General features: G+C 36.8%; 1 protein-coding gene across 10 annotated transcripts in view; it reads left to right on the top strand.

Moving 5' to 3' along the window:
• The window catches only part of tenm3 (teneurin transmembrane protein 3), a 588,369-nt gene that overhangs the window by 45,522 nt on the left and 518,374 nt on the right, over window positions 1–24,473 (top strand). For all 10 annotated transcript variants that reach the window (XM_081610716.1, XM_081610715.1, XM_081610730.1 and 7 more), the window contains one exon: window positions 9,662–9,720. The gene's annotated coding sequence lies outside the window, so the exon portion shown is untranslated. The remainder of the gene's footprint in view (window positions 1–9,661; window positions 9,721–24,473) is intronic.

The raw sequence follows: 24,473 nt of genomic DNA, 5'->3' as shown, positions 1-24,473 counted from the left end.
GTGAGATTCTTCACCCCCTTGGCTGCTGCTGGTGGTCATGGAGCTCAGAGATGCCAGTGCATGGCAGCCTTGTCCCTGTCAGACTGTCCCAGGCCTGCAGTAGCTTGCCACCATCACCATGTGAATGTGTGCAGGAATGTCCTGAACGAAGTGCTTTGGAGTCCTCTGGACTTGATGAAGCATACATGGATGCATATCTTTAGTAAGGCTGTTGACAGCAGTAACAGGATTTAATTTGCTATTATTTTTAGCTAACATGGCATGTTTAGTTGCCATTTTTCTCATAAATGCCAGAATTTGTCTCTGAAGAGCATCTGTATGTAACACCACAGGCAGTAATGCATGTCCACGTAACAAAGTTTCACCCATGACCCAAACCACACCTTCCCAAATCTCTATCAACATGGATTCACTCCATCTCTAAAAACTAACCGTAACAATCTTGCGTAGGGCTTGACGTGTGTGATTTCCTTTGAGAGTACTGGGTCAACATAAGACCTCAAGCTAATGATAGAAGGTCAGGGAGAAATAATAAAAACCTGTATAGCTCAGACAGACTGGTCCACCGACAGCCATGTTTGTGTTTTTTCTGTCATCAATGAAAAAGCAGTGGTGTTTGTCAGTCAGCACAGCTTATATTTGTATTGCCTTTCTGTGCATACAAACCCACATGCATGTGGAAACCAGCAATGGTTGCTCATTTGCAGTTTCAGATTTAATTTTGAGGGATCCATGTGGTAAAGTAAGAAAAGGACACAGAACAACTTGGAGTAATAAACACATCTATTGTGCATGTCACTTTTTTGCCATAATTTATATCCGTTCATTCATACTTCCTTAGTGATGAGCTAAATGATATTTATGTATTAAAATCTTACCAGTCTTACTTGATAAAATATTATTTTTATCCTTTGTAAGGAAGCCTGAATTTCACACTTTACTTAAAGGAACACGGAGGACTTTTAAAAATTTTTTTTTTATTGAGATTTTAATCTTTTTTTTAATTTATTTATTTTTGTAAGGTTTTATTGGCTCTAGTGGCCTTTATTTGATAGTTAATTGACAGGAAAGTTGATAATGAGAAATGGGGAAAGACAAACGGCAAAGGTCACCAGGCCGGGAATCGAACCTGCGACGGCTGCGTCGAGGACTAAGGCCGAGGTTGTGCTTACCCCCTGCGCCACCACAGCACACCCCAAACATGGAGGACCATTTCATGAAACATTTATTCTCAAGATCAAGATTAAATTCTACGGAATTCTTAACAATTTTAAGAATTCAGCTAGAAATGGAATTATATTATTGCTTCTGGTCACATAAAGAATCAATAGTTAACCGTATGTATTCACATTAATATACTAAAATAGATAGTAAGGAAAACGGATGCAAACAATCCAATGTGAAATCAAATTTAAAAGCGTTTTTTGATGGGAGTTTAGAAATGACAAGTATTCTACCAGAAGGTTTTCACATCTCTATTGCATCTCTATGGGAGATACATGAGGGCAAAAAAAAAAATGCTTGCTGAAGGAAAACGAACAAAAACTGTAAAGTTACAGTGAATAAAACGACAAAATTATTTTCTATCCAATTGTTTCTTGTTTGGGGAACACAAGACCTTGTTTGGATGACCCAGCATTTATGGAAAACCAATCATCCTACAATTAAATAAATCCAGAAGATTCAAATTTTTAGTTTGTACTTTGAGATAAATAAACCCTCTAAACAATTAATATCTCTATCTTAAATAAAAAAAAAATGAAAAAAAAAACCTTTAGTCGTTTCTACTTTCTGGTCATGCACTGTAAAACAGAAATTTTATTTGATCTCTTCACATTAAAATCAAATCACTCAGAGGGACTAACAATGTTGTAGAGAAAATGACAGGTCAGCATCTTGGTTACTGTGCAGGGTAACCAATCGGAGTACATTTTTTTCTTTAGACTCAGCAGCAGTTTAAATAATTTAATAATGTACTTACTAAAAAATGCGTGAAGATAATAACCTTAATTTTTATGCATTATCTTACTATATAATTGATTCAAATTTTAATTAAAATGACTAATTTAATAATTTTGGAATATAACAGCACTTTAATTTTCAGAACAAAATCTCAAAGAAAAAGTGTTGAATTTGTTGAAGATTGTCCCTGATCCTGATGGTGTGGATCATACCAAGCTTGAAAAAAAGTTATTAAATGTTGACAGTCATGCCTGTATTGTGTCAAATATACAGAACTTCTCTCCAAAATGTGCTGTAGCTTCAGTGCCTAGTTTTAAAAGCCGGTAACAAATTTTACACAGATGTCTACGGCTGCAGTAGACAATATGAGAGGAGCTATAATCACGAGGTGACAGACACGCAGCCAGAGACAAACTGGCCGCGTCAGGCGACTCAGTAGAGATGATGTGAACATCTCCATAGAAATCCTTTTGTCAATGATCACTTATTAGGGCTTTTCCCCTGAGAAATTAACAAGTCATTACACAGTGTGCTCAGACACAGTGAGCGAGGGAAAAGAAGGAATCATATTGAATATCAGGAGCAAATCATCCATGCTCTATGACTCCATTATGCCTCTATCATGTGACCTCATGGGATATCAGCAGAGACACTGACACAGACCCAAATCTGCATTTCAGATTCCTTTTCTTTAGAAGGAATTGCTTTAAGAAGATTGTTTCATCTATAAAGAAAGTCATTATCCAGAAACGATTTGTCATGAAAACGTCCCAGAGAAGTTGGGCAGATTTTATTGCGATATTCAGCTTTACTCTTTTATGGTCAACAACCTCCAGTTGTCTTTACTAGTTGTGTTCATTTTCTCCTTGTGTGTATATAATGTGGCATACACAAAGGAAGGGTCGACTGTTTTTTTTTTCTCAAATATTTTAAGATGAGAAGACCATTTTTAGTAAAAGCTAACTTTTCCATGTGTCTGTGATCTCTTGGTCACGATTGGATGCATTTATTGCGTCTCCATTGTGCTGCTTCACGTTTTGCCTCCAGCCGTTTGTTGGCCCTTTTCAGGAGCTCCTCCCACAAATTTTCTATGGTCGTTTTTTTCTTTCATACTCTTTGTGTCTTTTTATTTTTTCTTATTATTAGTTACTATCATCAGCATTAAGTGTTAATGTAATTACTATAATACAATTTCTCCTTGGTTTTATTGGTACCATTGTTTTAGCCTCTTTGGTTGCTCCCACCCCTTTTGTTCTGTCTGTTCACCTCTGTTTCTTCATTATTGTTGTGCCATGTCCAGTCTTTGTAAAGCTTATATACAGTCATTAGTGTAGTTCAGTCATTCATGGATATTTTTAAGTTAGATTCTCTTTAATTATTTCTTGTTCTGAGTTAATTTTTGTCTTTAGATTTAATTCCTGGGTCCTCGGTTTCCTCTTCTCCGCCCCTTTGTGTCATTCTCTCCTTGTCTTCTCATCCTGCCTTCGGCTCTCTCCCCTCACACCTGCAAACCATGAACTAATCAGTCCCGGTCTATTGTTTTGACATTCACTCTCCCAGTATTTATGCGCCTCACTCCTTGCTGGATCCTTCTGTTTACCCTGATAAACTCCATGTTATCTGGTCCTTGTTTGTCCCTAGTCTCGCTCCCTGGATTCTCCATTGTTTATTGTAAGTTCTTCATCATTTTTTCAGTAAATATTCAAATCTATTTGCTGCTCTTACCACTTCTGTTTGTGAGTCCTTCTCCATTAACCATCAACATGACACTGTCTTTCCAATTGAAGGCTTCCAAAGGGTTAACTATGCATTTGCTTATTTGGTAACTAATATCAGCATGTCATGCACACCATAACACTACTTGTTTGTCTTCTGAAGTACAGAGTGGTATTTTTTTGAATAAATAACTATGCATTGCATTTTTTACAATGAGTCGATTGTGGTAGATCATGGCAATTATTTAGAAAATCACGACAACAATATTATCACTTATTTGTGAGTATTTTGCAGTGTGTGTAAAACTGATCCGGGGAAACAAAGCCACTGCAATTTGCGACCTGTGTTCCCGTTCTCATCCACCAAGCAGGACTTTACCAGCTCGACTTTCCTGTCACCACATATTGGTTCCAATTCTGTGGCCCTGGACAGCATCATTGGATGTGACTTGCTGTATTATCCAGTGTTGATGTAATATCTGGGATGCAGGGTTGGGAACATTTTCTGAGTTACGGAGTTAACAGGCCTTGCTGCACAATAAGAAGTTGGAATGATTTTTTTTTATTCTCATTCTGATCTCTTATATATAACATAATGAAAATGAAATGATAATCTCTGGTCAGACAGGAGTCCACATCCTATCAGCGATGGACTAGTCTATCTGGAGCCAGACTGATTTATTTATTTTCAGTTTTATCAAGGACCAATATATAAGCCTAAAGCATCATCCTAACACTGCAAATCAGTGTGCTCCCTCGCAGTAGGAAAAGAAACTTGCCACCAGAGGCTTTTTTCCTCTCTTCTATTTCTTGGACCAAAGTTTTATTTGACAGTGGTTCCACTTGGGTAAAGACTTGCAAGAGAGGGTCGACTGTGTGTGGACATGCTGCCTTGTTCATACCCAGAAAACTACTGGGATTAAATTTCTGTCATCACAACCATGCAGCGCTCCGGGGGAGAAACAGATGCATAAAAACAACCCACAACCTTTGCAAAAAGAGAGTTATTCTCTCTGAGGATCTAGAACTCATGCATTGCTTCCACAATGCACTAGAGCAGATATGGCAGACCAGGTTATAAAAGTGTATGCATGTCAAAACTTTATTTTGGCTCACAAGTGGTACCCCTGCACCTGGTTAGCAGAGTGGAACTGAGAACAGGGCTCCACTGGTGAATCTCTGTCCATAGTTTTGATGCACTGAGAGCAGTGGGAGTAAGGTGCTCAATCTACACCGCTGGGTTTCAGTCGAGGTGTAGGAAGTTCTGAAAAGTTTCTGTTGCTCTTTTCTATATTCTAGCATCTTCTTCCCCTTTCTCTCAGGGATTCAGGAAAAAGGAGAGGTACAGCTGTGAGCTTGTGTTGAATGAAAAGACGAGCATCACTGTGCTGGATTTTAATGACAAAATGTTGCTTTTGCAAGGAGTAGAAGACTGGAGAAAAAAAATCTAACACACTAAATTATTTTTTAAAAAAAGCTCCACCTCATTTTTTAACCTTCATTTGTAAGAACATCAAACAAAACAGTTACGTTTTTTGTAGGGTTTAAGACGTATCTAGAAATTATACAGTGTTTGTGATATACAATGTTTCACATGAGAAGAACATTTCACAACTCCTGTCGTTTACCTTAGCTGTATAGTTTTGTTTTCAACCTTTTTTGGGGGATTTTTTTCCTTTTTTGACCTGATGTGATTGGTCACATGAAGTTTGCTGATGGATTTTAGCAGAGGAGTGCAGCGTGTGGATCCTGTTTGACATGTTGCTGCACCAGCAGAGCATTCTGGGATTTGTATTTGCTATAACTGTGCTGCTATTGGGGCAGTCCTAATATAGATTTCAAATTGCCAAATGTGCTTACACTCTGGGCCAAATTTGACCTGAGTTTTACACATATGATTTACTTGATTATTATTTATTTTCTATTTTATTTTTATCTTTTGTAGACCATTGTCATAAATGTTCCTTAAACCAACATATGTGCAGTATGGCATACAACAGATGTTTATGGATATTCTACACATACCAACAATTTACTAGTTGAAGTTATGCCCAGCTTTGCTCATTACTAAAAACCTTAATCAATGTTCACACTCAGTCAAATTACAAACAGGTAAGTGGTAGTCAGCAAAAACAAATAACGACGCAAACCATCGAATCAAACTCCTTTCCATGTGTGTGCTGCCCCTACCATTTACCTACCACATACTTTAAATCTAAGCTAAAAACCTATTTGTTTTTTGAGACCTTTTTTGAGATGCCTGTGCTTCATTTTACATGATTCTAACCGATTTTAATGTTTTGTTATACCTTTATTCTTTGTTTCATACATTAATACATTTCTTAGTTTTTAATTTGTTACAGTGCTTGTGTGGAACTAGAGTTTTTTTTACATGGCGCTATACAAATTTCTTGATTTATATAATTAAAGAACAGATTTGGTAATTTAAATATAGTCAGTTAGTTTAGTGCATTTCTCCATGGTTGACAATTACAGGGAGACAGTGGAGAGAAACGACAGTTTTACAACAGGTAAACCACACAACAGAAATAAACTAAGGTTGAAAATATTAATTTTGATATTCAGCTAAGGTTGATCTTCCTGTGATTCCTTCCCAATCCACAGGTTGCCAACATAAACTTAAGATGAATATCTGCATCAGACATAAATGTGTGTTTCTCTTAAGACGGCATAAGGTACCGACTAGTGATTTCACAAGTATGTACAAAACCTGTAGATGGACTTCTGCACTTTATATTTTAATCTTGCTAACTCAAAGTACTGTTTATCTTCTAAGATTGATAAAAAGTGTGTAGGACAGGCATTGTAGAGTTCCTAGTGCTAGTGCTGCTGAATATTACTGCTGCCTCCTGACAACCACTAAATACAAATACAACTTTCTCACTCAGTAAAGTCTCCTTGTTTTAATAGCTTCTTAAAAAAAAAGGAAGCCTATTTAACATTCAAATTGTAGAATGAAAGTGGTACAAATTCCCATAACACTTACTTTATCTCTAATCCGCACCAAGATAAAAATTCAATATAGAAGCGAGGCAGAAAATACACAACAATAGAGCAATTTTCTTAGGATTTAGACTCAGAGTAACAATGTTAAAGCAAAGGTCTCAAAAGATTTACAACCAAATTAAGGTACTGTGGCATTCTGTAAACTTTAGTTTTAACAAATTATTGCATGCACTTAGAGGAAAATGTTTAAATAGTCAGGAGTACAATCATTTAAAGTAAAGGCTTCTACTGCTCTGACCAGGGTTTTGTAAGACTCATTCAGCTTTAACCACAAGACAAATAAAACATAACCCAGCACATTTATATTGTATATTGATAAATTCTAAAATCAGTTTTAGTTTCAATTTTAGGTAATAACAGCAGATCTTAGAAGAGCTGAAATATCTGGAGGCCTTAAAGGGTAAAAACTAATAATTAATAGGTTGGACAAAAACCATGAATGATTTTATGTCAAGTTTTAACTTTGTATCGCACACTTCAGCAAGAAGGCAGTTAAAACTGTGATAAAAAACACAATACAGGAACCAAATATAAAACAAGCAAAGAACAATAAGCAAATGGGTTTTTATCCTCAATTTAAAGAAACTGTGTTTCAGCATTTTCACAGTTTGCTGGAAGTTTGTTTCAGATTAGTGGAGCATAAAATGCTGCTTCTCTGTTTGGTAGTGGGAATGCAGAGTAGACTAAAACTGTTTTGTTTCTGTTCATACATTGATTTGTTTTACTCATCTGTTCAGTATTTGGGTGAGTTTGAGTCACATGGTGATATTATAATGTAGAGCTGTGTATCATCTGCAGTTATTCTTGCTTGTTATAATCTGAGCTAGTGAGAGGATGTAGATATCGAGTATGAAGGGGCCCAGGATTGAGCCTTGGGGAACCCCGCATGTGGCTTTTGTCTGCTTCAATGAGAAGAGACTTAATGACACAAAGAAGTCCCTGTTCTTCAGTGGAGCCCTGGATCAGAGAGTCTGACCCAGTTCTCCTGTCACTTTAGTAATATATAATGGTGAACAGTGTCAAATGCTGTGCAGAGGTCCAACAGAACCAGGACCGTGGTTCCTCCACAGCCTGTATTCATGTGGGAACACTTTGACGAGGGCAGACTAGGACTATGACGAGCATGGAAACCAGAGTGACCATCAAAGCATTTGGTCATTGAGAAGAAACTAACAGTTGAAACGGCGCTTTCAGCATTTTTGCTGATGAATGGAGGGTTGGGGATTGGCCTGTAATTCTGCAATAGTGACTTGTCCTGATTGTTTTTTATTAGTGGTTTGACAACTGCTGTTTTTAAAGCCTGTGGGAAAACACCCAATATATAAATATATCAAACCACAAAAAAATCAATTTCAAAATGCACAGTAAGCCACGACAGAGTCTTTAAAATCAATACGATGTGAATTTTCCTCCTGGTCCTCTTCAACGTTGTTCTGGCTGGGTTTTTTATATCTGCAGTGAAATTGTTTTTTCTTAGAGCGAGCAGGGAGCCGAGCAATAAATTGATCAATTTAGCATGTTGGAAAAGAGAAATCCCACTGACGATTGGTTTTAAAATCATTAAGACTTGGATAAAAAATGCATTGTTCAAGTGTACACGTTTAGAATTTAATATTAGGTAAAATTTACACACTCCCTCAGAATTCATTGAAAAGGGTATGAATTGATGAGTACCTGTTTTTATCTGGCAGTATTTCAAATAATATTCATGGTTATTAAGAAATGCGTCATAAGTCATTCTGCCTGTACGCAACACTTCCAGGTACAGCGCAGGCTATATACAGATTTACCACCAACAGAGCTGATTATTTGCTCCTGGATCTGAAACACTCCTCAAGCACTTGAGTTCTGCTATAATCTCCTCCAAGATTCAACCACTCAAAACACAAAGGCTGAAGCTCGATTAAACACTTGTGTGTTTGAGTGATCATGTAACTTTGTGTGCATGGAGGAATTTTACAGCTGAACTCAATGAGATTTTGATGTTTGCATATATACCATCATTTATAACTGGGTTGCAGAGATCTGAAATATTTTATGTCTGTGTTAGATATACTGCATATACTCTCTCTCTATATTTATATATTTTATATTTTGTTATATAATTTAATATATAATTTTATGACGTATATGCTGATAAAGAAACATTTATAACCCAAAGTCCACCATCTTAAACCATTTCTTGCACATGACCTCAATTAATTTCTGCAAATTTTATGTACAAAAGCATTTCAACAAATTTAAAACATTATGTGGAAAAATTAAAGTTTGTGTTTTACCTTCCTTATCAAAGATATGTGTATTTTATGCATCACCTAAATGCTTTTTTTTAACTGTAAAATTTTAGTAAATAAACAAAAGGGAAAGTAAACAGAAAATAATTTCATTTTCAACATACTAAAAAATAGTTTCAATTGTTTTTCCCACATTTTAAATAAACCTACCTGCTGCTGCATGAAGTTGAGTTTCTCCGTCAGTATCTATTTAATAACACTAACATCAGTAGATGGCGCTAGAAGGCTATCATTTAGCGTTACTGTGCCACGAACACATGCACACATGCAAGGTCAGTTCCTGCACTCACTCAAATGTATACACACTGCTTTCTGTAATGTGCATACAGTGCTCCTTTGTGTGTGTAGTACAACGTGCGTCTTTGACACAGAAATCTCCACTCGTCTTTTTATGATTAAGATTCATAGCGTCTTTATCCATTTAATTTATAATATTCTGTGATAGACTCGCCACGTGCGGCTTATAAACACCAATGTTAAAAATCAAAACCATCACTTCAGTACATGCAAATATGTGGTTGTATTGTTTGTGTATTTTGTAGTTTTTTGGGTTTGGGTTTCACTCACTTAAATTGGGTTTAGTATGTTTTAATTCAATCCTTTCCTTTAAAAAATGAATGACCACCTCTGACTCTCCTCTTTCCTCTCTCACCTTTTCGGCAGCTTTTCCAACTTTCAGCACAGAACTTCTGAAGGAGTGAAACGATGGGAAACAGCACATGGTAAGTCTTTATTTGTTCATTTGGTTTCATCCTCTTTTTTACATATTCATCCCCACTTCATCTTCACTTTCATTCATTTAGCATATCCGTTGCTCTATAATCATCCAATACTTCTGCGTTTTGTACCCAACCCCCGTCTTCCCTCTTTCTCCTTCTTTGCTTCTCTGTTAACTATAAAGATTTTTCTTTAAATCACAGTCTCTTTCTTTGATGAATTTCATTCTTTTTTTGTCGCATCTGCCCTGCTCCCCCAATCTGCCTGTTCTTTTAATCTTTCGTTCCTCTCCGCTTTCCTTTCATTGTCTGCACCTTCTCTGCCTACCTCATGTTGCTATCCCATAATCCAAAGCTCCACTAAGGGACGTGGCACCCTGTCTGCAGAGCCCACCCTCCTACTGAGGGTATCAAGGACAGAGCGTGTGTTTGAGAGCCACACTGTGTGATTGTGTAGTGGAGGTGGGTGTGTTCATGTATGAGCTTTAAGTCGTGGATAACAATGTTTTTTTTTTTTTTTTTTTGAGGGGAAACACAAGACACAAATACATGTGTGAATGAATGTGTACATTTAGTGACTCCCATGCTACTTTGAATGGAACTGTGTTTTAAAATTTGAATTATTGCATGTGTGTTTGTGCCGTACAATCCACAAACACAAAACGTTGATCAGGAGAAAATTTACCATCGTGAAGGAATCTGCTCAACAGATTCTCTTTTTTCTTGTCATTCTTGTGAGTCTTTGTTAGCTGTATTTAATTAGCCTGATCATGATATAGAAGAACTGCAAACTGGTGGCAGTCATATAACTAACAAGGTTTATTAATACATAATTAACAGTATTAACTAATAATTTACTATAGTAATAAAATGTTAAGCTCATGTAGATTTAAAATATGATTTTTTGACAATTTCAGGCTTTTTTTCATATAAAATATTGAAACAAACTTATGATGAAGTTTTTTTTTTTTTTTTTAAACCAGGGTTAACAAATGTGCGAGCAAAAGATTAGATTTACCAGATTGATTGGAATATTTTTTTCATATTGCATTTATAAAATTAGGACAAATAAAAACAGTTTTTATTGTTGCCATAACAAATGTAGCAACATTTTTCATAAGATTGGCAAATTTGATATTTAGCTGAGAACTTGCTTAGGTTTAAGCAAAAAATAAAAAATGTAATTTAACCTCATGTGTGTTAGGATAGCTGGTCAGTCATAAATTACTGACGATTGTCCCCTTAAAACCAGCTAGTTCAGCCACGGCTGCACATAGAACATGAGCCAACAATAATTAACTAACTCAAAGAGCAAGGTGTTGAAATGACTGAACCAAACATTTATGTTATAGCAGTGGATCTGTATGTGTTTTATATTCTGTTTCAAAACTGAGGCAGAAAGAAATCTGCTAAATGAAAAGCTTTAATTGGGACAGACTGAAAATATATTTACATCATTTTAAGATCTGAAGATGATCATTATCCTCCTTACTTTATCTTTGGTCTTCAGTCATATTGTGGTTAAAGCATATTGCTGGAACTCTAATGTCTGGGTTATAATTCCTCAGAGGAAACATCAGTGGATGGCGACGCTTTAGGATCCATGTTGGATTTCGTTAAAAGTTGTTAATTGAGCAGAGTGTGTGTTTACAGATCAATATCAAACTTATTACTTTTTGTCAGTACTTTTCATTTAAAGTTATTTCCACCGTTTACTGCCTTCAGCATTTTGTCTGGTAATCGTAACATCGCTAAAATGAAAATGCGCCTCTGGACCTTTTCAGTGGGGAAATAACAGTTTAAGGCTCCCTAAAGGAAAACTGTCCATATTTAGGAAAATAAACTAAAACCTCAACTGGAGTTAATGAATAAATGACAGAAGAGAAAGACTGTTAATCCACTCAGCATCTAATGCTGATTAAATGAAGAGTTTAGATTTATGTTAAGCTTTTTCTTTCTGTGATGTCTTGATGAAGAAACTGAAACACAAACTCACCTTAAAACACATCAGTTTACAGCAGCCAATTATGAGAACAAATTAAACTTTACCCTTCATCAAATAAGTCAAGTAAAGAATCAAAATACATAAAGTGTAAATCACTGCATTGGAGAAAATATCATTACTTTGTGATATACTTTATCTTAAAATAAGATCACAGAATTTAGATGACTCAACAATAAACGACAAGTAGGGAGGGTGTGGTACAACTGTACTGCTTTCTGCACTGGGTGTGTTTTGTGTGTGTGTGTGTGTGTGCGCGTGTGTGTGTGTGTGTGGGGGTGTGCGTGCGTGTGTGTGTGTGTGTGTATGCCAGTCACCCCAGGGTGAGGGGATTAAGTGTGAGCCAATGCAGTAAAGGTTAGCGCTTGGTCTCTTACGGAGGCCTCTATCTCACACAAATCTCTGAAAAGGGGAGGAGAGTGAGATGACATTATCATGGGCCCAGAGCCACTCAAAGAGGAATGAGTTTTCTCAAAGCTCATAAAGTTGCCGAGGAAAGCTGATCAAATCTCTGCACAAATCATCAAGACAGAAAGCTGGAAAACTGAACTCCATATAAAATTACAAGAGGAAACATTCCTAAACTAAAACCATGCGGTGGAATTAAACACCTTCCCCCCCACTCCTTTTCTCAGACATGGAGTACGATTGAAGTTTTCTTTTACCGAGTTCATTTCGGATGGTGGACATTTTGGGATTTTTTTTCTTCTCTGCTGAGAAGTCACAAAATGGCGGCCCGGAGGACTGAAAAAAGTGGAAACAGAGGGATGAGCGCATAAGTAAGACCAAAGGTGTGTGTATGTGTGTGTGTGTGTGTGTGTGTGTGTGTGTGTGTGTCTGTGTACACGTCATGCATGCAGTCTGATTCTGCACAGCTTTTCCTCTGAAACTGATACGAAAGAGATTCCCTCTCTCTCTTTTTTTTCTTTCTCTGAAATCTGCCTTCTCGCACACTCAGAACGTGTTTTACATTGTGGCATTATTGCTGTGTTGAAATTGTCTTAATATTTTGCAGTTGACTTTTTTTAAAACCTTGTGCCTTGTACTTTATGTCAATTTATTTCCTTTTTGAGCATTTTGCTTTGAGCTGAAGACATCCTACATGCTTTTCAACTCAAATAATTACATTTATTAAAATATTTTTTTAATGATCTAAATATGAAAATAATGCTGTGTGTCAACATGTCTGTATCTTTTTAACTACATAACCTTTAGTCCAGTATGTGAGTGTTAAGTGTAAACTTTTATGCTCTCAGTGTTTCAGTGTACACTGTTTTATTGATACAAACCTTACACATTTCAGGCCTACGTGACTGTGACTTGGATTTGTTACATATTGTTTGTGGTACATTTTATGTAGCGTTAAAGGGACTTTTTTTCATACCATAGTTCTGTAAATTAATGAGATTTTTCATAAACTAGTTAAATTCTGGATCTCCTGTATCACCTACACATTTCTAAACTTTGTGTTATCTCCAGTGAGTGACAGGATGATCATTAAGTCTTCTGTATCTTTTGCCAGATTGCCTGACAAAAGCCAGAAATGGTTAATATAGAACCTAACCTTTATGAATTTGTTTAGGCACTACTATATTACTATATACATGTGAGGTACTCATAACGTGAGTATTTGTTGGGGAAAAAGGTGAAAAAAAAAGTTTAGATGCAAAAGATTTGTGAAAAACTTCATAAATGATATTTTACCCAAAAGAATCATTTTGCTCCAAAAACATCAACAACCTCAGGTTGCTGAGATGTATTTGTGAAAAGTTGCCCTGCATGTGTGTGCACCAAAACAAGGAAATAGTGCCAACCTGTGAGGTCGACTTCTAACATTTATATTGTCACAAGACATCTTTTGCAAGACTAGCGGGATCTAGCGTCAGGGTCTGCAACTCCTTGAGTGCTGGTATCCTGCTACTTTTGGATGCATCCCTGCTCTGACCAGGGGGGAAACTGGCATACAGGACTACCGGAGATTTCCCTGGTGGGCCGATGGGTTAGTGGGCCGGTGGTTAAACCCGTGGAGAAGCTGCCCCACAGTCACACAGCACGTTCTTGTTTTGCAGCGCCACAAATGCACCAGACTGCGGCATATCAAATGCCTTCTCTGCCTCTCCTGATCTCCAGTCAGGCAGACCCCAGCATGCGGCTGCAGAGTGGACCTTTAAACACTTGAACGAGCGCTACAGGGCCAGCCAGCTGACAATGAAGAGCGGAGATCAGAAATACTCGTTCAATAAAGGCCGCTCTATAAAAACAAATAGCCTCTGTGGCCCGTTTTAAAAACTTTTAAAAAGATTTTTAGCCTCTAGTGGCCATTATTGAACAGTAATTAGACAGGAAATAAGGAAGTGAGATAAAGGGGCCGGGAATCGAACCCAGGACATTTGAGTTGAGGACTATAGTCTCAGTACGTTGTGCGCACATTTTATCAATTGAACCACTCAGCGACCCCTGTGGTGCTTATTAAAAACTTACCAGTCACAAAACAGGACGAGCCTTCTCCCTACTAGTGCAACATAATTAAATCTCCCCGTTTGTCTCTCACATCAGCAGAGAGATGCGCAGTGCAGTGGCTGTGGCTCGTCATGCAGGGCCGGCCCAAGGTGAAATGAGGCCCTAATCAATATGATTGAGTGGCCCCTCTTTCTGTTTAGACCATTACTGCCACTGAATACATTTTAATACAGATTTGACAGGTTTATTTGACTGAGCTTAAAAGCAATCACTAATAATTGGTAATTTTTTGCTGAGATGATTTGTAAACAAACCGAGCATAAGCACAAAGATTAAACTCATAACACCAGATTGTGACTGCGGTGACGCAACAATGAAACTGTGAACATTACCCTTTACACTTTTACAAAGTAAGCTTGCCCATTACTGTAAATCTTACATTTAAATATTGAATTTTACAGCTGAAAAGCTGAAGGTGTGCCAGTCTGTTAGGAGCCACTTTTTCTTCTCTTACTCTGACCCACCTGAATCAAATGAATAGTTAATTACCAAATCTTTTCAAAACTTGCTGACATGCCTGGGAGGAAAATCAGCCTTTTGATTCAAGTGTGTTTGAGCAGAAGTGCATCCAAAAGTTTCAGGACAGCTGCCCTGAAGGACTTGAGTTGCAGACCGCTGATCTAGAGGACCTGACAATAGAATAACATCTAATAAATTTGTTGGCCTAGAAACATGAATGGGAACACATTCAGTGAAGCATGAACCATTTCTGTTCTCGTTAGCACTAATGCACCTACATTTTGAAGTAAGTGTGTGTGAGATGGGCTCTACTTAGGAAGAGAGGAAAGCAGAACATTTACAAGTCAATTCTATAAAAGCATGCATTGAAAAATCTGTGTTTGCACAGAGAGAGATGTGTTGAACTCTTACGATGATTTTTCAGGTGATTAAATGCATTTTCTTACGTTAACAATGTAAGGCATAAAATTTAAATTAAGTAAAATGCACATTTCAGATTTTTATTTAGATCCTAAGGGTTTATTGCCACTTTTATTGAGCAGTATTTCTTCTGAAATGGGAAAAGGTCTAAATTGCCTTACTTTAATTAGCATATTTATATATAATATATAGAGGTTATTTGTTATATGCTCTCACTCGCTACAATTAATATAAAAGAAGAGTTTGAATAGCATGTCTGATCTGGTTCCTTTACTCAAAACAGACTTTTAATAAAAACGTTGTCCAAACTCAAAAAATTCTAAAAATTCAGATCGGTTCAGACATTCAGATTCTTCAGGTTCCTGCACATCGCCCAACATCTCTGACCATATCTGACGTTTTGGTGTCAGATTCATCCATATTCAGTAACGACATGCTCACGTAGTTACCAGAACCTGCTACTTATGTATGTATGTATGTATGCAGTTTTTGCACCAAGTACACTTGTACCCAGCGTCACTATTTGAGAAAACATCATTGGGTAAATAAAATCTGAATGTTTCAGCTTTCGTCTACAATTGACTTTCAGGAAAACTGGTAATTGTAGGATTTGTTTGTTGCCTTATTTAGTCTGGTTCACTATGGTAATTCTCCATTTCTGGTGGTTTATAATTTAAAGTTGGTGTTAACTGTAAGTAACTTAAAAAAGTTTAAACTGTGTTCTGTCCATTGGAGCTTTGAACCTTAATATAGACATTTTATTTTGTTCCTTTTCAAAGCATTTTCGCATATTTTACAGATTGTTAGTCATAAAAAGAGCAGCTTAGTGTGTGAAGACACGAAAGTGAGTCAACCACTCTATAAAGCAGCTAAAATCAGAAATCTCTTCAACTCCAACCAGCTTTTGATTAAAAATACCCCTTCAAAGCTTGAACTGATCTAAATATGATGTGAACTGCTACTATAAACTACTTCAGTATCAGTTCAAAGACATTCTACAGGCAGAGAAAGACCCACATTTCAATGTTTTCAGTCAATTTTTTATTTTAGAAATTGTCCGGAATGAAGCTTTGCATGATTTTTGTCTATTTTTGTCCTCACCATTTTAGTCAAGGTTGTTTTTGTCAAGTTTACATGTAAATCAGTCCCTTACAGATTAGTCAAATCAGACAATGTGGACATATTTTTTCATGTTAACAGATAAATGCATGCCTTTTGAAGGAAATGAGTTTCAGCTGACTTTAGCCAAACTTTGCGGTGTGAGATTTTACCCGCCTGTGTTAATTAACACCCAGCCACTGTCTGGTTGTGTGACTGAAGACAGTTCACATTTATTTTCCACCTTTCTTCCTTCTGGTGTTGCTGCTACTTATCAAATATAGCTCTTGTGTGTGTGTGCCCAGCTGTATCCTTGACCATTTTGTAAGTAAGCCAGCATGGGAGCAACTCGAAACCAAAAGGCCATTTGACTCCAAACATTCAATTCTCTCTTCATTAGCAGTCACATTACTTTAGATTAGCAGAAAGTGGACATTTACAGGCAACACTGACGCCCATAATTAAAATTAATTTAAAAATAAGACACAAAGAGAAGTAATTACTCCAAGTGTTAAAGGTTTTCTCCCTGGTAACTTCTCTTATCGTTTTATTGCTCCATTTTTTTCAGAGCAAAATAAAAATGCAAAAGAGAGAGTGGACTTAGCAGCAAGAGGAATTAAGAGCTAGCAGTGACTCATTAACGACTTCACCTGATTATTAGGAATGGGAAGTTGCCCCGTAAAGGTTGAGTAGTTTACAATGAAATCTTTTAATTAGACTGGATTTGGTCTGATTGAAATGAAATATAAATAGCTTCTTAAACAGCTTATCACAACCTCTGTAATTTTCTAAGCTCTGTTCTTGAAAGTTTTTTTTGTGCCCAAACAAGGAGGCAAACATTTCTTTAAAAAACAAATTCTCCAAAAAAGAAAAAATGATCAGATTATGTGCTCTTGTTAGGCCACAATTCAAATATTCACACATTTCAGGGGGCTGCATGCTGTTAACTGCCTTAGTGCCAAATGGAAAAACACAACAGAAAAATATGAAGCACCGAATAGACACTGAAACGAGAAAGTCCCTTTTTTTTTTTTTTTGGTACTGAATGGCAAGATGGTTAATAATACATTACTTACCAGAGAGAAAGACACAGGGAGGTCAGAGGTTATGGCTCATTTCAAGACAGTTGCTTTGGTGTTGTCTTTTACAGCCTGAGGCCATTTGGCAGCATTCAAAGCCCAGGACAGAGCCTTAACAAAGTATTGGGTCAAAATTTCCCCAGGAAATGATGGTGCTGAAATTTCGAGTCCATGTTATATAAAAACAACATTTATGATACCTCTGCTGAAAAAGAACAATTGGTACAACACTAATGGGTCCCGATCAGAAGTTTCTAGCTGCTATACTAACCAAAGCTGTGTGCTGACTTAATCACTCCTTCTTTTGGTTTTAAAAATTACTTAAATATTGTTTTTATTTAACTGAAGACAGTTATGGCATAGCTACATAATGATTTGTTATATCCACCTACTCTTGAATTGGTTTACAGTCATCTAATGACATTGCATTGCAGAGTTGTTCTTATCTTATTTGATATAATTTGAACTAATGGGAGCAGGTATGTAGTAAATAACAGGGGCCTCAAGATGGAACCATGGGGAACTCCGAATGGGATTTCTGTCAACTTGGATGAAGGGTTGTCTATTGACACAAAGAACTCGCTGTCATTTTAGTAAGAATCAAGTCCTGTTCCAAAAAGTCTGACCCAGTTCTTCAGTGGATTCAACCATCCAACTTTGTTGACCTTTTGTACCCTGATCTACGTTATCAAATGCTAGACTGAAGCCTAATAAAACTGTGGTTCTTCTGTAGTCTCTATTTATATGGATGTTATTAACCATTTTGACAGTCTCAGTTCTGTGGTGAGCACAAAAACTGGACTGAAAGACATCAAAGTAGTTGGCCATTTTTAAGAACTGTTAAAACATTTCCAACAAACTTCCTGATGAATAGAAGATTAGAGACTGGTCTGCAATTTTCAATAGCAACTTGTCCTACTTGTTCTTTTTCAGCTGTTGTTTGATAACTGTTGTTTTCAACAGCAGTTTTATAAACAGCAGTGCTATAAGCATTTTCTGCAAGACTGCCACACTAATTTTGGGCTTGAATAAAACTCAGTGGACAGAGGTCATGACTCCAATTAACATTATGTATAGGGAAAGCTTCACACTGGATCTGGGTTTTGTTCGTCTTCACTCATCCTCCAGAAAGTGGGACCTTCATTCCCAAATGAAATGTAAAAAAATACTTCAATCTGAAAAGAGGATTTTAGACCACTGAGCATCAGTTCAATACTTTTTCTCCTCAGCCAGGTAAGAGGATTTTGACCATGCCTGTGGCTCAGGATTGGTTTGACACAACTTGACAACTGCAGCCTGTGTCCTGAGTATGTCTGTGTGTGTTGGCTCTTAAAACTCTGACTCCAGCTGTAGTCCACACCTTGTGAATCTTGTGGAAACAAAAAAAAAACCTCTTAATCTTCTGAAGGATGCTGTTATCCCTGTTGCTTTCTGCACCTTTTTGTACCACATGTCTGCTCAACTTTCCATGGATCAGCTTGGATACAGCACTCTGAACAGCCAGCTCCGTTAGGAACGATCTGTTTTGGTTCAACCTCCTTGTGCAACATGTCAATATTAAGTCAGCTTACCATGGTTTTGTTGGGCATAACAGAACATTTCAGTATTATTACCAGTTTATAAGTTTCACATTTTCAAATAAATGAGTAAATTTATTTGACTTGTTGAGAGTGTAGGTATTTAAATACTAATACCAGTGGTGTGTGTTCATAACTGTTTTGGGGCAACGCTGACTTCAGTGCTGATATTGCGCCATTCTTTTTAACACTCGGTAATCTATGAATTTGCTTTACACACACTGCAGAGTTGCTGCATTTTGGCAAAATATTCCGATAAAAATCTGTTTAGTGCCAAAGCTTTTAAAGACAAGCCACTTAACTCCGACTTTGTGCTACATTTCATCGCTTTCCCTCTTCTCCTTCAAACTGCTCCCCTCTGTGAGGTGTTACAAGCTGGAGCAGTGCTACTATATCACTATCTGTAGTGTTTAAAGTGTGTGTGCGCATAGACGAGACTCAGGCAAGCCCTCTTATCCAAATCCATTCCTCGCTCCACAATATCTGCAAAAACACTCACATGCACGCACAAAAAAACACCTCTACAGACTGCGTAGCCTGTTTGGTGTAGATAAGCAGGTGAGTTTTGTACTGAGTCAAGTAAACCTACATCCATGAAGAGGGTAAAAGAGAGAGATTGATATTTACATTTATATTTACCCAGTGAGAAGAAAGAAAGGGATGAGTGAGGAAGAAAGGGGCAAAGAAAAGAGAAAAAGATGTTTGCGATATTATCTCTAAGAGAATATTTACTTCTCAGTGGGAAATAGTTGCCTGCTGCCTCTCCTCAGTGGGGCAGAACATACACAAAAACCACAAGCTTTCTGCCAGAAGCCTTTTATGTTTTCACAGAGTTAAATTTAAGAAGGCCTGGCACCTTTTTTAAGTATTCAGACTAATTTGACCATGGTGGAATTAAATCTGTGTTAGTGACACATTATTTGTTCATCAGGAAGTCATTATCAAAGGCAAACATGATGGCTGTGCTAATGAAAAAACAGTGATTGTTGGCAGGGTGATCTTAAGTTGGGATGTTTCAAGAGAGAGAACTACCAGGACCATGACAAAGAGTCAAAGAAGTTAACCCTGATAAGTGTGATTAGAGTGTGCCTAATCACAACCTGCAGTACAAACCACCAAAGGATCTAATTTATCTGCAGACAAACTCAAACCAAATCAAATGCATCTTAAAGTGATGCTTGTTGATGGTGTTGTGTGCCATTGTGGAAATGTCTGTTCATTGCAGCAGAAATGTGTTTTACTTTGAGGGTTCTGTGAGCATGTAACACTTTAAGACTTTTCCTGAAACTGTAAGTTTCCATAAAACAGAATTCATATTCTATAAGGGAAAATGAAGTTTGATCATTTCTATTATAGTTTTGTTACAGTTATGGCAGCTGTGCCTCTATTAGACTGCCCCAGGGCAGCTATGGCTACTATCCAGTAGCTTTCCACCATCAGCATGTTAATGTGTGGGTGAATGGGTGAGTGCTGAAAGTAGTGTGAAGCACTTTGGGGTCCTTTGCACTTGATGAAGTGCTGTACGAGTAGAAATACATAAAAGATATTTGACCAAACCTCAACCTACCCACCATAGTTGGAGAACAGCCAAACTGTAGCAATTATTTTGTAATTAGTGGAGAAAAGCGCAGCACTAAGCAACAAATCACTCAGTCAAGTAAAAAAAGGAGATCCTAAATTATATTTACTTGTGTTCTGGTTTGCTCAAAATGCATTTGTGTTTTTTGTTTAAAACAGATGTCCATCATAGTATAACAGTCCAAGTGAAGCACATTCATGGGTTGTTTATTTCATTATCCCTCTAACCTTCTCCATAGTCTTTCTTTAACTTTGTCTATTAGTCATCAACGTTTTATTCTGTTGCTACCATATATCAGTTCTTTTTTTTTCTCAGTTTCAGCACTTGCCTGTCTCCAAATTCTTTTAATTTGTGTCCTTCCAACCCTCTCATCCGTCTCTGTCCACCACTCTGTACTCCCTGTCTTGCAGTAAAAATTGGCTACTGGTCTGTCATGACTGAATGACGGATTAGAGGACTAAGGTGGCTGTTCGTCATTTCAGCATTCCATATATTTAGTCAATTCAGCAGCACTCTATTATGCTTAGTATCCCTTTTTACTACATCATCTTTATTTTTCTGATCTATGTTGCATGTTTCTCTTGCTTTAGCCTTTTTGCATTATCTGTTGCATCCTATATTGGGTTTGCTCTCATTCCCATAAGCTTCTAATGAAACAGATTAAATGCAGACAATTAAACCATAACCGTACAAACTAATGTAAAACCCATCATATTTCTTGTGCACTGAACACCTTAAATAACAATGAATGAGGTGTGCATCCACCAAACAACATGAAGCACAACTTTATAGCACCAATGTTTGAACATATTTAGAACCCAAAACACACAGGTACTTCTTCTTACTTGTCTATATGTCACAATACATAAATAAGGGAAGAATGGAAATATTTTGTATAAAATATAAAGATTAAATTTATTTATTTTTTAATCCTGTGAACCTGGTGTGTTTTCCGATGCCGGTCTGCACTTCTTAAAACCTTGAGCATGACGAGAAAAGATGATGAACAAGATGAAATAAAACATACTTTGGCTAAATTCTTTTATTTTACCCCTCTTTTCTTTTTAAAAACAAAACAGGCTTTTATTCCATTACCTCAAACAAGTGTTTTTTGAAAAGCACGTACAGAAGTATATATTTAAAATTTGTATTTCAACAACCAAAGCTGGAGTTCAAGTATTTGTTCTGGTTTTACATACCAGCAGATTTTTCTCTGATTCTTTGTAAAACATTGATAGTTAATGTGAGAACCCTAAAGCCATTGACAGATATGTAGACGTAAGGATTAAATCATTGCTACACTGATTAATTATTTCTGCTTTGCATTTAAAAGTGGTAGCAACTACAACTTTGAAAGACAGGATTAAGTATTCATACGTCAGTTTGAAAACGTGGAGCTTGCTGTAGTTGCAGTAAGGTGAACAGCGAACATGCAGATGTGCTCACCGGCCTACTCCTGTGATTAAAGCTGTTCATCTTCTGATGAGCACAGATTGACATCAGATGTGTCTGATGATCTCCAGCTGAGGGTAAATTGTCTCCCCGATGTTGTTTTCTTCTGTCAGATTTTGACAATTTTTAGTGTGGGCAGGAACCACTTCTTTTTTATTTATTTATTTATTTATTTTTTAAATAAGTGGGAACCATTTAACCTGCTCAGAGAGTACCAAAGTGGACACTCGGTGACGATAACCCTTTCAGAAAAATGGAACATCTCATTACACATAAATCACCAAATTTGATTGAAACTCAAAAACAAATGATTTATTGGTGTGATTTATCTACCACTACTGTTAATTTTTGTTACAACAGCTTGTTTGTGACTAAAAAAATAATGGTTGTATGAACCAATTTAAATGCCCCTCTTGTCCAAGCAAGCTTCATTCTTTTTTATAATCTTAATAACTTTGTACTCTGGTCACCAAAATGACCAAATTCATATTTACTTTATGCATTTCTATAGACAGAAGCAGTTTCAACTCAGCAAAACTTGAGTTTGCATGAACAGTTTAGTCTCTCTGTCTGTGCTTTATTGTAACGCCAGAACATATTCAGAGTAAGCACTATTGGGAAAGCCTTTCAGCTTTCCTTCTGAATCTGTACTGTGACTAAATGTTTGGGGGCCTCATTGTGTTCAATGTATTGGAGGCAGTTTTCCAGCCCTAATCTAGTGCAAATGTAATGCTAATTTTGCAAAACGGAGCCTGAAATTGCATGTTCTCCACATACATGCATGGGTATTCCAGATACTTGAGGATACCAGATACTTCTCACAATTCAAACACGTTTGCTTACTTAAATTGTGGTGTGAATTTGAGATTAGCGATAAGTGTAGACATTGATGGTTATCTGTTTTGTTTGTTCCTTTTGTCCTATGGTGGATTGGAGACCTGTCGGTCCAAGCCTGACTGCTTTGAGTGGCTGCATTCCCTCTGTTATCCCAGATGGGATTAGCAAAGAAGAAAATTATTGAGTGAATCAGAAAATAAGCAGCACAGTCTACTGTGCATATCTGTTGTTGAGGTGGAAGGCATTTATTTTGAATCGACCTCCTAAACACTTTTACATTGTCAAGGAAGATATCTGTAGAGTATGTCATTCCAAAAAGCTACTTCTGTTGACTTTTATGTCAAGAAATACTTAACAAAGTCCCCAGTTGTTTAGTGTTAAAAGCCTTTGTTGCACCCCCTGAAAATGAGGTAGTTCATTTTCAAAACGGGTGGTTTAAAAGAAATCAAATAAATCTGGCTTCTGCCATTCAAGTGCCTTGAAATGCTACTGTACCTTACACATTAATGTATTTTCTAAATAGCAGAGGGAACCTTGGCACAGGGACTGGCTAATTATTCACAGATTGAAATTTGGCAGACACATGTGCTAATTATTAGTGCTTTTAGCAATTGTACTATCAGGGAATTAGCATAATGTCTCCCTAGTGGCCATTTTTAAAATGGCTGCCAAAACTACTGCAGGCTTAAACTAGTTTAAAATGACCGTAATTAAAGTTTACATGAAGTAATCAACATGATGGATTTTTAATATTTAAATGGTTTAGCAGAAGCAAGCATTCTTAGATTTTCAAGCTCTGTAATCATGTAACCAGTGTTATTTTGGAAATCGCTTAGGTTTAGGAGAACTAGTCTTTCACTTTCAGAAAAGTAGCTTTTTCTTTATTTGAGATTATACTTTTAGCCATTTCCTATAGATTTTACATATATATGTGCATTTTCTTTCTCCATAAGTTAGACTTTGAGTCTAACTTTGAGTATAGACTCAAAGTCTATACTTTGAGTCTATAGTCAAAGTATAGACTTTTTTTTGCCTCAAAAAGATTCCACCTCATCAGTCAATGAAATCCATTGCATTGCTGTCTTAGATATTCAAAAGTTGGAACTGTTTTGAAATGCAAAGTCACAGTTTAGATCAGTCGTTCTCAACTGGTCAGGCGTCTTGACCCACCTTCGTCTATTATTAACTAAAACTTTTCTCAAAATCCAGGAAATTCATCATCTATTTATTAAATTAATTAATTCACTTACTCGAGCATTAATCATGAGGCTGAGTCGGCCTGTTGTTGCTGGTTGTACTGATGTTATGTCGGCCTGGCTTGAATCCCACAACACATATGGTTGACATAACCGCCAAACGAATACAACAGTTTTCTCAGTGGCTGTAAAATACACAAAATAAATAAGTACAACTACTAATTTATAAACTCAAATTATGTAGCTTAAAGTCAGAATCATCACACTGACACCGTAACCAGCCCTGCAAAATGTGCTCCATTATCAGCAGATTTATCTTAAAATGAAAACAAATGGATAAAATATGCAAATTAAAAGCGCTAAAACGTAGCAAATTAAGTTATTTTTTAAAGGAGGGTGTTATGTAAAATCAACTTTGTTGAGCTGTATAACAAGTTACAATCAAAAACACATTGTGGATTATTGCTTTGATTCTTTGTCATGTTTGAGAATTTATTTAATCTCCCATGGCAAACATTCTGTTACCTAAATGTTACGTGT

Source organism: Poecilia reticulata, chromosome 1 (genome assembly GCF_904066995.2).
Source record: "Poecilia reticulata chromosome 1, P_reticulata-male-v2, whole genome shotgun sequence".
NCBI classification, from domain to species: Eukaryota; Metazoa; Chordata; class Actinopteri; order Cyprinodontiformes; family Poeciliidae; genus Poecilia; species Poecilia reticulata.
Note: the sequence above shows the minus strand (reverse complement) of the source record. Positions and strands in the feature narration are given on the sequence as shown.